Source organism: Mus caroli, unplaced genomic scaffold (assembly GCF_978045245.1).
Source record: "Mus caroli unplaced genomic scaffold, Mus_caroli_1 scaffold_18, whole genome shotgun sequence".
Taxonomy (NCBI): Eukaryota; Metazoa; Chordata; class Mammalia; order Rodentia; family Muridae; genus Mus; species Mus caroli.
Window position 1 is genome coordinate 14,908,939 of NW_028227273.1, and position 12,010 is coordinate 14,920,948.

The 12,010-nt window shown below is 46.7% G+C and overlaps 2 long non-coding RNA genes across 2 annotated transcripts in view; one reads left to right on the forward strand and one right to left on the reverse strand.

Moving 5' to 3' along the window:
* Positions 1-23: 23 nt before the first annotated feature.
* LOC110284375 (uncharacterized) lies at positions 24-9,708 on the reverse strand. Its single transcript, XR_003835252.2, has 2 exons — positions 9,496-9,708; positions 24-265 (listed from the first exon to the last, which is right to left on the reverse strand). It is a non-coding gene; the product is annotated as an uncharacterized LOC110284375 (long non-coding RNA).
* The window catches only part of LOC110312729 (uncharacterized), a 64,869-nt gene continuing 54,830 nt past the window's right edge, over positions 1,972-12,010 (forward strand). The window contains exons 1-2 of the long non-coding RNA XR_003835251.2: positions 1,972-2,184; positions 7,257-7,342. This is a non-coding gene — a long non-coding RNA (uncharacterized LOC110312729). The remainder of the gene's footprint in view (positions 2,185-7,256; positions 7,343-12,010) is intronic.

Here is a 12,010-nt window from a genome sequence, read left to right on the forward strand (position 1 = left end):
CCAGAGAAATGATCAAAGTAAGTCTTTGAAAATATTCTTGTATTTGTTTTTCTTGCAGATGCCAGTTCCCGTGGACTTACACAGAAAGAAAAGGCGTTAGTTTGTGAACCTAAAAATCCCAGGTGGCTTCAGGAATGGCCGGATGCAGGGGCCTCAGCACATCACCAGATCCCAACTTTGTCTCTTGTTAGGCTCATCTTGGCTGCCCCCATGCTCATACTTAGGCTTTTTCAGTAGATGTAGTGGGTCCAGAGTTTTCAGGTTCCTGGTCAAATGGAGAGAGAGGAAAAAAAATTAAATTGTTTTTTTAAATAGAAGCTTGAGCATAGATCCCCCAGGGATCTGTCTGGTCAGCTTGAACTATCCTGAGCCAGGGACTGTGGCCAGGAGAGTGAGATATGATGGTCTCTTCCCTTCCCTGATCACTTGTATGGACTGGCCCAAGACGAAACCAGAGGCCATGGCTGGAAGAGAGTACAGCTGCTGTTGGGTTTCTCTGGTGGAATTGGTGGGTAGAGGCTTAGTGTCTTTCACCCCTTTTCAAGGATGCTTCATGACTTACAAGGAATTGAGAACAGTGATGGTCTGAATAAGAATGCCCCCCCCCCATAGGCTCATATATTTGAATGTTTAGTTACCAGGGTGTAGAACTGTTAGAAAGGACTAGAAGGATTAGGAGGTGTGGCCTTGTTGGAGGAAGTCTCTCTCTCTCTCTCTCATATATATATATGAGGTGTGTGTGTGTCTGTGTGTATGTATAGGAACACTTCATGGCACTGAAATCAGAGTTCATAAAGCTTGTAGCTACAGACCCAAGGGCACAGGCCAACGCTCAGAAAATGGCAGAAAGGCAGAGGTGGGGCTCTGAGGCTCTCAGGACACTAACTTAGCAAGCATGGCACCTGGAACTTGCCCTTGAATTCTCTATTGTCAGAGCGAATGTGGGTGGGTGGGTGGCTCCCTGCCTGAGTCCTGCTGTTGTCTCAGCTACAGAGGATGGGGATGGAGGAAATACAGGCGGGGCATGGATTCCAATTTTGCTAACGTCATTTGCAGAATCCAGCAACTTTAATGTAGTCAGGGACCAGCAGGTGTTGGGGAAAGATTCAGACGTGCCTTCTGCAGTGTTGAGGACATCAAGTTTGGCTGCTAAAACCTTCACATTTCCCACCCCAGGAAACTCTGTGGCTCTTAAACATGAAGTTTCAAGAGCCCTTGTGTCCATTTACCCATATAATCTTTATCTTCGATCTTTAAGGCGAACAGAGCAGGTGCCATTCATCCTGTACTTTTGATGAGAAAACTGGGACGTAGGCTTAAATTACTTGGCAAATCTCACAGCTAATTAAAGCGCTTCGGTTGTGTGACCCCGCTCCAGTTTAATTTCTTCTGTGCTACATTGCTGACTCTAAATGCTGGCAAACTGATCTGTTAAAAAAAAAAAAAAAAAACAGAACCCAGAGCCACGGGTTCACCTTGTGCATGCTGAGGGGGTAAGACGTCTGTCCCTTCGTCCCTCACAGGAAGACTTCACTGGCGTCCATCCTCAGGACCACACACCGTGTCCGTCACCTTTTGTGTTTTGTACACGAGGGGCCTTTGTGTGAAACTGCCCTTTGACTCTTTGGTTGGCAGAGGGGAAACTCTGAAGCAAAATCAAGTGAGGGGCTTTTGGTTAAGCCTGACAGTGTTCCCTGCGCAGCCATGTAGGGCGCGTCTCACACGGAAGGAAGACGGGAGCTTGCGTGGGACGCAGCCGAGAGTCTGGTGGGTCTGGAGACCCCAACACGCTTCCAGGCTCCACCCCGGGCCCCCGCTGTAATTCCAGTCTACTCTTCCTATCCCGCCAGCAATATTTGCCCTGGCTTTCTCTGCTGCTTTCCCGATTTGCTCCCTTTTGCCCTTGCCTAGATTCCACTACGTCACCAGGAAAAGGCAGTTAACAGAGGGGCAGTTAACAGAGGGACGGAGAAGCAATGGGTAGAAAGAGACGCCATGTGGCTGCAATAGCCAAGTGAACAAGAAGGAGCGTCACCAACTGTTCCCATTGCTGTGGAAGCGAGGGTTGTGTTGTAAGACCCCCGATGCTGGGCCTCCGCTCAAGTTCCAGGATGAGCTGCAGGATGAGCTGGCTAACACCCCAACATCCCAAGAGAAAACCACACCTGATGCATACTGCAAAAGGTTTTATTACCAGCTAGCTGAGGACGAAGTCCCTCTGCCCATGTAGGGCAGGGGTGACAGTAGGGGACTTTTAACAGCTAGCTGAGGAATTGGGAGGAGTTGGGAGGAGAGTTCTCTTCCGGGGTGTCCTTGGTGAAATTTACAAGGCAGGAGTAGGGAGTGAGTTCTTTCCGAATTTTTATCTCTGTGTCCTCCGCACAGGAAGGCAGGCATCTCTGGTTGTAAAGTATAGAAACAAAACCGCTTTTTGCTGGCTATAGAGAACAAAGAGCTTCTTTCTGGCTGTATTTTTAGAGATCAGGGAAAACAAACTTGGGGAACGTCCAGGGGCTTTACCTTCCAGGAAGAAACGCTCTAAGTCGGGGTCCCACAGTGTGACCCAGTCCCTTCACGTGTAGTGCCTTAGGGCCTGCACCACTGGCTGAGGCGAGCTATATATCTATCCTCCATGGTGGAAATAGATAGGATGACAAGATAGTAGGGTTCACCAGACTAAACCCCAGGATGTTTGGCCTGGTCCTCTACTAGGGCAGTTTCTGTGGAAAGGGAAGAGGCAATCCTCTGCCTGTGTTCTAATTCCAACTCTCTCTCTCTCTCTCTCTCTCTCTCTCTCTCTCCCTCCCTCCCCCAGGAGGCTCTACATTTATCACACACAGGGATGAGCTTTAATGGTGGATTCATTTCTTATGATCAGTGCCCTGGGTTATAGCTGGGTGAGACAGAAGCTCTGCCATACTCTAGTCTCTTCACCATGACATCAGCTGTCCCTAGCTGTCCTTATTAGCCCTTGTCGTCGTCGTCTTCTTCTTCTTCTTCTTCTTCTTCTTCTTCTTCTTCTTCTTCTTCTTCTTCTTCTTCTTCTTCCTCTTCCTCTTCCTCTTCTTCTCTTCCTCTTCCTCTTCTTCCTCTACTTCATCCTCTTCCTCTTCATCTTTGTCTTCTTCTTCTACCTCCTCCTCCTCCTCTTATAATTTTTTCATTGGTGTTTTGCCGGTATGTATGTCTGTGTGAGGCTGTTGGATCCCCTGGAACTGTAGTTACAGACTGTTGTGAGCTGGCACGTGAGTGTTGGGAATTGAACCCTCCTCTGGAAGAGCAGCAGCTATTGCTCTTAACTGCCTCACCATCTCTTCAGCCCCCTGGTTAATCTTTATTGTCAACGTGACACGATCAAGAATCACCTCAGGAGAGACATTGACGGAAGAACTGTTCAGATCGGGTTGGCCTGACTGATGATTGGCATGGAAAGCCTAACCCACATTGTAGAAAATCAACCTAGGGCACACAAGAGAGGCGGGCCGAGCACACGTCGGAGAGCAAACCAGTAAGCAGGATCTCTCCATGGTGTCTGCTTCAAGTCCCTTCTCTGCTTGAGTTCCTGCCTTATCCAGAAAGTGTAAGCCAAATAAACCTCAAGTTGCTTTTGGTCATGGTATTCATCACAGTAACAGAAAACAAACTAGAGAATGAAATATATGAGAACCTGGCACACAAGAGAGGCTAGATAACTGTAGGGAGTTCTATACGTGATCCACCGTGGTTCTAACACGTCATTATTTTTCCCCCTTTTAAAGAACAATATATCAAAAGCGGGCTTTAAAAGACTTAAGAGTGTCTAGGTTGTATTAGCAACTCTTGTGTGAGTGTGATCAGAACACCTGATGAGGGAAGATTGGTTTTGGCTCATGGGCTCCGTCTACCATGGTGGAGAACGCTTGGCACAGTAGTGGTCTAGGTCCGGGCAGTAGACACACGTGCTGGAAGCTGCTCACATCATAGCTGACTAGGGAGCCAAGAGAGTGACAGGAATCAGGACCACCCAGGAGAACTCCTTGAAGCCCAATCCCCAGTGAGCTGCTGCAGCCAGCTGGGGCCACCCTTTCCTAAAAGTTTTATAGCTCCCCCAGTAACACCATAGTCTGGGGAGCATGGGCTCAAGACATGAACCTGTGGGGACAATTCAGATCCAAACCATAACCAATATGTTCTAATTCACGCAGAGACCATGACCAGTTCCCAAGAGCTGTCCTTCCTTCCTGATTTCTGTCACCTTCAGATAAAGGGCCATGGCTGAATCTACGAACAGTGAGGGAGACCTCTTCCACTTTTCTCCTTTGCGTCAAGGGAGTCCACAAACATACTGTGAACCCAAATGAACGTGAAATCTAATAGGGTTTGGCTCCTGGGTGGAATTAGACTATTTTTAGATGAACTATTTAGATGACTATTTTTAATATTGTCTCCACCTGCTTTTCGTTCATATTTTCAATCCTTCCCCGAGTCTCCCATTTGTCAATATTCTATTTTATTTCATTCCAAGCTTCTGTTGAAGGTGTGACGTGAACATGCAGTGCCTTTGGAGTCTTTTGTGTGACCAATGTCTGGCCACAGGCCAACTCCCTTATTGGTGAATCTGTTAAGGGTTTTAGCTTGCTAATTAACTGTGCCAAACTTCCTGTTTTAAACAGCTCTGTTGTATGCTACCCCCAAAATAAGATCAGGATAGGTTTGCCAGTGCTCCATAAAGACTTCAAAACTTAAAAAAAATTATGCTCATGTGTGCCTATGTTTATGAGCATATGAATGCAGCTGTCCACAGAAGTCAGAGACCAGAGGCATCGGATTTCTTGGAGCTGAAGTTACAGCTGGTTGTGAGCTGCCAGATGTGGGTGTTGGGAACAGAACTCAGGCCCTCTGCAAGAGCAGCATGTGCTCTTAACCACTGAGTCATCCTTCCAGTCCCAGTAGAAAATGGAGGGGAAGCGTTAACTTAGGCCTTTGGTGGCACTTTGTCTCTCTTTCTGTACCCTTGACCCTTGGCCACCAAGGTCATCATACTGCCTCCTGAATGTCCCCTCTTCTCTCTGACACACTGCACACACTGCCCTACCAAGATACTATTTTCAAGTTGAATTCTGGGGAAATGGCAGGTTTAACTCACAAGGTTAAGGGAGAATGGTTTAGATGACCATTTAGAGACATTGGCAGACTGTCCAGAGCAAAATATTAGGAAGACAAAGAGACTTGTGAGGGATTCCAGCTGTGCGAGGCTGGTCCTGGAGACCAACTCATTCCTATTCTATCTTTCACCTGGTTGAGCTAAGTAAGGCAGAGACACATTATAACTGGCGTAGTCAGAGCCCTCTGAATGCTTACAAGGGCCAAGCCCAACCACAGTGTTCCTCTACCAGAAGTGTTAAACACCAGGCACTTCCTGCAGTGTCCCTTCTGCCTTGAAAGAACTGCTCCCACATGGCTCCCCCAACACCTCACTCAGTTTTGGGGGGCTGTGTCCAAAGGAAAAACTTTAATGGTACCACCTGCATTTCCATCTAATTCTGCCCCTATTTCTTGGCACTCATCTGTAAATCTGATCAACAGCCTGAGGATCCAGAACACATCTTCCTCCGTACCACTGTCTCTAAAACTGTCTCTAAATCTTTCCTCTGTTCGAAAGGCTTTCTCTTATTGTGGTGTCTCATTCTTCCTTTACAGCATTTTACACGCACGCACACACACGTGCACACACTCATGCACACACTTGTTTAGGGCTGACTGCTTGGGATTGGATAACCTAACTAGGGGGTGTGGCTTATCCCGGGAGTAGGCTGATTCTCCTTCTCTTAGCTCCATTAATTGTAGCTCTTCGTTTAGGGGTGAGGCCTTGTGAAATTTACTCTACCCTTGTTGCCATGTCAACTGATATTGCCATGATGCAGGTCTTGTTTAGGCAGCTATATGATCGAGGTTTCATGGCTGCACGGTTCCTGTAATGTGGAGAAGCCAGCATCTCACAGCAGGCATCCTGGGACTCTGGTTCTTGCAATTGTTCTGACCCCTCTTTTGTAAGTTCCCCTATCCTTAGAGGAGGGGTTGGGTATTTTGACCAGCTGTGGATCTCTGTAATCAGCTCCATCAAGTGTAAAAAAAGGTCTCTTTGATGAGGAGAGCTGTACTTATTTGTGATATAAGAGAAAGTATTTAGACTAGAGTTAGGAATTCTACTGGCTTAGGAGAATGACAGTACTAGGTTATTTTTTTATCCTTGGTACTTAATGGAGTTGATGCTGATGGAATGAACCAAGGCAATTTGCCTTGTCCCCAGACCAACACTTAATAAGCAGTATGACCACACTATTTCCAGGTGAGCTTAGTGACTCGGAGTCACTGGAACTGCATGGGTGGTATCACACCCTGACACAGAGATGATCACTTGTTGCTCTGCTCCCAGATGCTCTCTCTCTCTCTCTCTCTCTCTCTCTCTCTCTCTCTCTCTCTCTTTCTGAATCTGGTTTTTCAAGACAGGGTTTCTCTGTAGAGTGAGGATTAATTCTCAGTGTCATAGAACTCATTAAATAATATCCTAGACATGGAAGTCCAAGATGATTATTCAGGCAGAGACAGAGGCAGGGGCAGGAGTAGGGGCACAAGGGGGTAGGGGCAGAAGCCAGCAGTTCGAGGTTGTCCTAGGCTATGTAGCAAGTTTAAGGTCATAATGGGTTGCATAATACTCTGTTTAAAAAGAAAGAGAGAGAGAGGGAGAGGGAGAGGGAGAGGGAGAGGGAGAGGGAGAGGGAGAGGGAGAGGGAGAGGGAGAGGGAGAGGGAGAGGGAGAGGGAGAGGGAGAGGGAGAGGGAGAGGAAGGAAGGAAGGAAGGAAGGAAGGAAGGAAGGAAGGAAGGAAGAAGTACTGTCAGGGAGCAGAGCTCACAGGGTGAACAGCGATGTTTGAAAGGGTTGGTGAGATGGTGGCCCAGTGGGTGAAGTCAATTTACGTCAAGCCTGACGATTTAAGTTTGCTCCCCAGAAGAGAAGTGACTCTTCCATGTTGTCCTCTGACCCCACATGTGCTCTGTGGGACATTCAGGTGCACAGACTTACACACACACATAAATAAATATACGGACTGGGAATGTTACAGGCAAGGGTGGCTTAGAGAGTTCACAACCCTCCTCATCTTCCAGCAATATGAAAAAAAACCCGTGTTTTCCTGTGCCTGCGATAGACGACCAGAGTGAACAAAGAAAAATGAACTCTAATAACTCAGATCTCTCTCTCTCTCTGCCACTCCAGGGTAGCAGCTGCTGGCAGCCGATCTTCACTGTGCTGAAATCTTTAAAATCAACTGCATGGCGTTAGAAAGACAAACTACAAGCTAGGTTTGTATTTTAAGAAGCATTTGTAAAGGTTACACACCAGTTCACAGAGCATCAGCCCAGACTCACAAGAGAGTCTTGCAGGTACCTGTGGACCTGGGTCTCTTCTTGGACTCCCATCTAGCTCCAGGGTGGGGACGAGCTAGCTCCTCCCCTTGGGCCTAGTTTTGATTGGCAGGGTAGGGAGGGAGTTTGTGAGGCCGATTTCCTAGTCTTTCTGACACTCACAATGTGTTCTGTGACTATGCGTTTAGACAGAGGTTTTCAATTTGTCCTGATTAACAATCAGGCTCAATTAAACAGGATATTAAATGACTTGACTGTCCTGGATAATTGTGTCTTGACTCCAAGGTTTGGTTTTGTTTTGTTTGGTTTTTAATTACATTATAAACTTTTTTTTTTTTAGTGTGTGTGTGTGCGTGTGTGTTTATTCCTACAAGGAAAGTAAAAGCATGCCACTGTAACAGCTATGTTTAGCTAGAAGAATTTACTTAAGGCAGAGTTTCCCAAGTATTTTAAACAGTGACTCAGAGCTTTAAAAAGTAAACTTTCACGAGGTGGTGAGAGGCCTCAGCCAGGAGGTGCCTGCCTTGCAAAGAGTGAAGGCCTGGGTTTGATAAGGAAATTGTGGTAAAAACTTGGGCTTGGGACCTCAAGCTTGTGAGGGAGGGGCGAGAAGCCTGAGGATCCCTGGGTTCGGATCCCTGGATTCGGATGGTATCCAGCCCAGCCTCATGCTCAAGCTCCAGGCCAAGGAGAGACCCTGTCTCAGAAATTAGGTAGGTGGCGTTTCTGCAGATGATACTTAGCCTTGTCCTACACACACACACACACACAAACAGACACACACAGGCATACACACACAGACACAGACACACACACACACACTCACACACACACACACTCACACACACACACACAGACACACACACATACACACACACACACACTAAAAAACCCAGCCTTGTCCTACACACACACACACACACACACACACACTAAAAAACAGTTGGAAGCTCTTAGTAGATTTCATGTATGCTGTTCACACAGAAAGTACACCAGGCAAGGCGAATGCTAATTAAATTAATCAAAAATAGCTGAGCATCGTGGTGCAGGCCTTTAAAGCTGGCACTGGGGAGGCAGAGGCAGGTAGATCTCTGAGTTCAAGGCCAGTCTGGTCTATAGAGAAAGTTCCAGGATAGCCAAGACTACACAGGGAAACTCTTTCAAAAATCTGAAAAAAAAAAATTGAGCATACTTATTAAAAAAATACCATCCCTGATAAATTTAAACAATTACTGTCAAATAATAAAGAAATAAAAACCCAAAATGAATACATAAATTATTTAGTGAGAAATATAGTTGTGTCAACTGAATGAATTAGTATTTTATACTCCACAAAGTTTTTAAGATGAACACACCAGGTTTTTGTTAAACAAGAGATAGTAATAACTTCTTATAGGCTCACACATGAACCTCTATAAGAATACCTGGTATGTGACAGGGACAGCTATTATGAGACTTGGCTTTGCTTTTCATTCTTTACATCTTTTTATGGCAATAACTGATTAGAGCTAAAAGACATTTAAAAAAATAGAAATTGACTTGAGTTTCTCTGAACTTCCAATTTTTGTGAGTTGAAAACAGAAGCTGAGGGTCAGTGATATGGCTCAGTGGAGAAAGGAGCTTGCTGCCAAGCCTGATTATGTGAGTTTGATTCCCTAGCACTCACAGGGAGGAAGAAGAGGAAAAGAAGGCCAAGGGAAGGTAGAGATATAATTAATATAGCTAAGTGGGAATTGAGGATCAACAACAACAACAACCTGACTTCCCTTCCAAATGCCTTCCTCCAGCTTTCCTGTCGTCCATCTTCACCTAAGACAATCTGACCTGAGCCAGTTACTGATCAATATGAACGTTTAGTGCTCATTGCACACCCACCAGGTGTTATAGCCAAGGGATTGGTTAGGTATTAGGATACGAGAAAGTGCAGGAAAGGAAAAGAAAAACAGTAAAACTAGAAGGCTTGCCCAACTTTCTGTGAGCATCAGTTAAGACTTGTCTTGGAGTCAGACCTCTATGCATCCCTTTCAGCCCATACCATCCACTGTGCTGGCTCCACTTCTGGGCTTAGAGAACGCTGGTGGCAAACTTACCTCCAGTTTGGTGGTTTTTCTGAACTCTGGTCTTTCCTCAGTTCCATGATACTATTTACTTTTGAGAGTCCTTGGTACTGAGTCAGAATTCAATGGGAGAGTGAAGAGACTGGAGACCAGGCTGTCTGTGCACACGCAGCCCACACTGCCCCACAGGAGACCAGCGCTCATCATTTCTCATTTCTTGCTAGAGGCCCCAAGACACAGGTTGAAATTGCTCGATATTTTCAGCAACTCTCGTTCTGGGGTAAAGTGGAATTGCCCAATGCAAACTGAAGAACAGACACTCATTTCTTCATTTCTTCAAGACAGCCAATTAGAACTAGCTTTGCACCAGGCAAAGTAGTGCATGACTGCAATCCTAGCCCGGAGGCGGAGGCAGGAGGATTGTGAAATTGAAGTCAGTCTGGGCTACATGCAAGATCCTATCCTGGGGGAAAAAACAGAGGAGTCCCTCTACCAACCCAAACCAATTAGACAAAGTGCTAAAGCCTTCCGATGACTGGAGAAAGGTGATCCAGGGGTTGGTAGAAAGTGAAGGGAAAGGCAAGCAGGAAGTCCTGGGCAAAGTAACTTGGTGGGAGGGGTTGAGGAGGCGAGACTATAAATCAACCAACTCTTTCCCAAGGAAGCCTGCTAGGGAAAACACCAGTTTATCTAGACTGCTCCATAATGTGGCTCAGGTCCCTTAAGTTGTTATAAACTGGTCATGGCTTGGGTACAAGCAATGGTTCTTTCGAGCATACTTGGGAGAATTTTTTGCCAATTCTGTGCAAGAGGCAAGTGTAAGAATGTTATTTTTAGTTTGTTTCTAATAACTGAAAAAATCCACAAATAGCGCGAGAACTGGTGGTAGTACGCGTACGGTGGGATCCTCTGGAGCTGAGAGTACATAGATTGCGACCCCACACGTCCACAGGAGCACATTTCATTATGCCACTGAGCAACACCGGGCTGAGGCGAGGGGATCCTAAGTTTGAGGGTAGCCTGGGCTACACGCGAGTCTGGAGAAAACAGGAAATAAACCACAGAGTAAGGAGCAAATTGAAGAGACCACAGCTCTTCCGGTTTCCTCCCGTTCCCTTCCTGTTCAAAGGCAGCCGTCGCTAGACAGGGATCCCTACCAAACGGACTAAAAGTATAGAGAAAGGGTTAGGGTACGAGTGACCCCAGTGTCAGGTCAATGGTTTGTCCTCTTGGGAAGAGGAAGTGGGACAGCTGAGGGCCCAACCTAGAGGCAGTGTCCAAGGACTAGCAGTGTCCACTCTCAGCTAAGCTGGGTGGTATGTGCTTGGATGCTCAGCTTTTCTTTTTGCTTTTTCTTCTTTTGAGATAGGCTTTTTCCTATATCCTTGGTGCTATCCAAAGAGATCTCTGGCCTGGCATGAAGGGGAGAGGGCTTGAGCAGGGAGAGGAAAGTGCTACCCCCCACCCCCGGGGGGCTGGTTTGGCTGCAAGCAAGGTGCAGAGGAGCTCTGATTAGGAGAGGGCTTCGGGAGAGTGCTCTCTTCCCCAGGGAGTGTTACAGCTCCTATAGGACAGCCGCTCTCAGAGATGTAGTAGTTCTCACACAGCTGTATTCCTTCTGGATAGAATCTTATATACATTTTTGGGGTGGGTTGGGGTCCGGCAGCAGGTGCTTCCTATTGGCTTGGTCTGAGATGTTAGGGATGCCTCATCTGCATGTGGAGGGGCTTGGGGGCACTGCCCCTATGTGACTGATGGCCACAGTCCTCTCCATGGGGGTGCTGTGGTCACGTGACAGGGGTCTGGTCGGCAGCAGGTGAAGCTGCTACTGTCCCTTCTGTGTTCCAGGGCTTCCAGCCCACTCAGTCTTATCAGGTTTCTTGGCAAGGCCCATTGCCCCACATATCCTATCATTCCTGGCTGTCCTGCAACTCACTCGTAGACCAGGCTGGCCTCGAACTCACAGAGATCTACCTGCTTCTGCCTCTTAGTTTTGACTCTTCTTTAAAATCTGCATCTATGTAGTGTTATATACTTCTTTGTGTGTGAATTATTTCATAATGGAAAGAATTAAAAATAATCTTAGCTAAAGCCAGTGCTTGCTGAGACGCCAACATAAGGGATTGGAGTCTCGTGTAGTATCAGAAGACTTAGACCTTTGGGAGCATGGTGCCTTAATAGTCTCGAATGGTGTTGTATAGCAGTGAGTGAGGAGGGGACTTCTCTCTCCTGATTGCCCCCTCCCTCTCCTGGGCATCACCAGCAGGACTGACAGGTGTGGACCTGCTGAGACCATAGCGTGTCCATTCTAAGCCTCTTTCACATTTTGCAGTGCAACCTTCAGAGCTCGCTTTTTTTTTTCTCTCAGTTGCTACCATATACTGTGTTTCTTCAAGCTTTCCCATATGTCCAGGTAGGATCCGATCATCCCAACTCCCCAAGTTTTTCACTTCCTATTTGTGTGCCAGCCTATTTGGAGTTAAAACCGTGAGAGCCTTTTGGACAGCATAGGACACTAACAGAGTTTCCGAAGCGTGGTTGCTGGGAG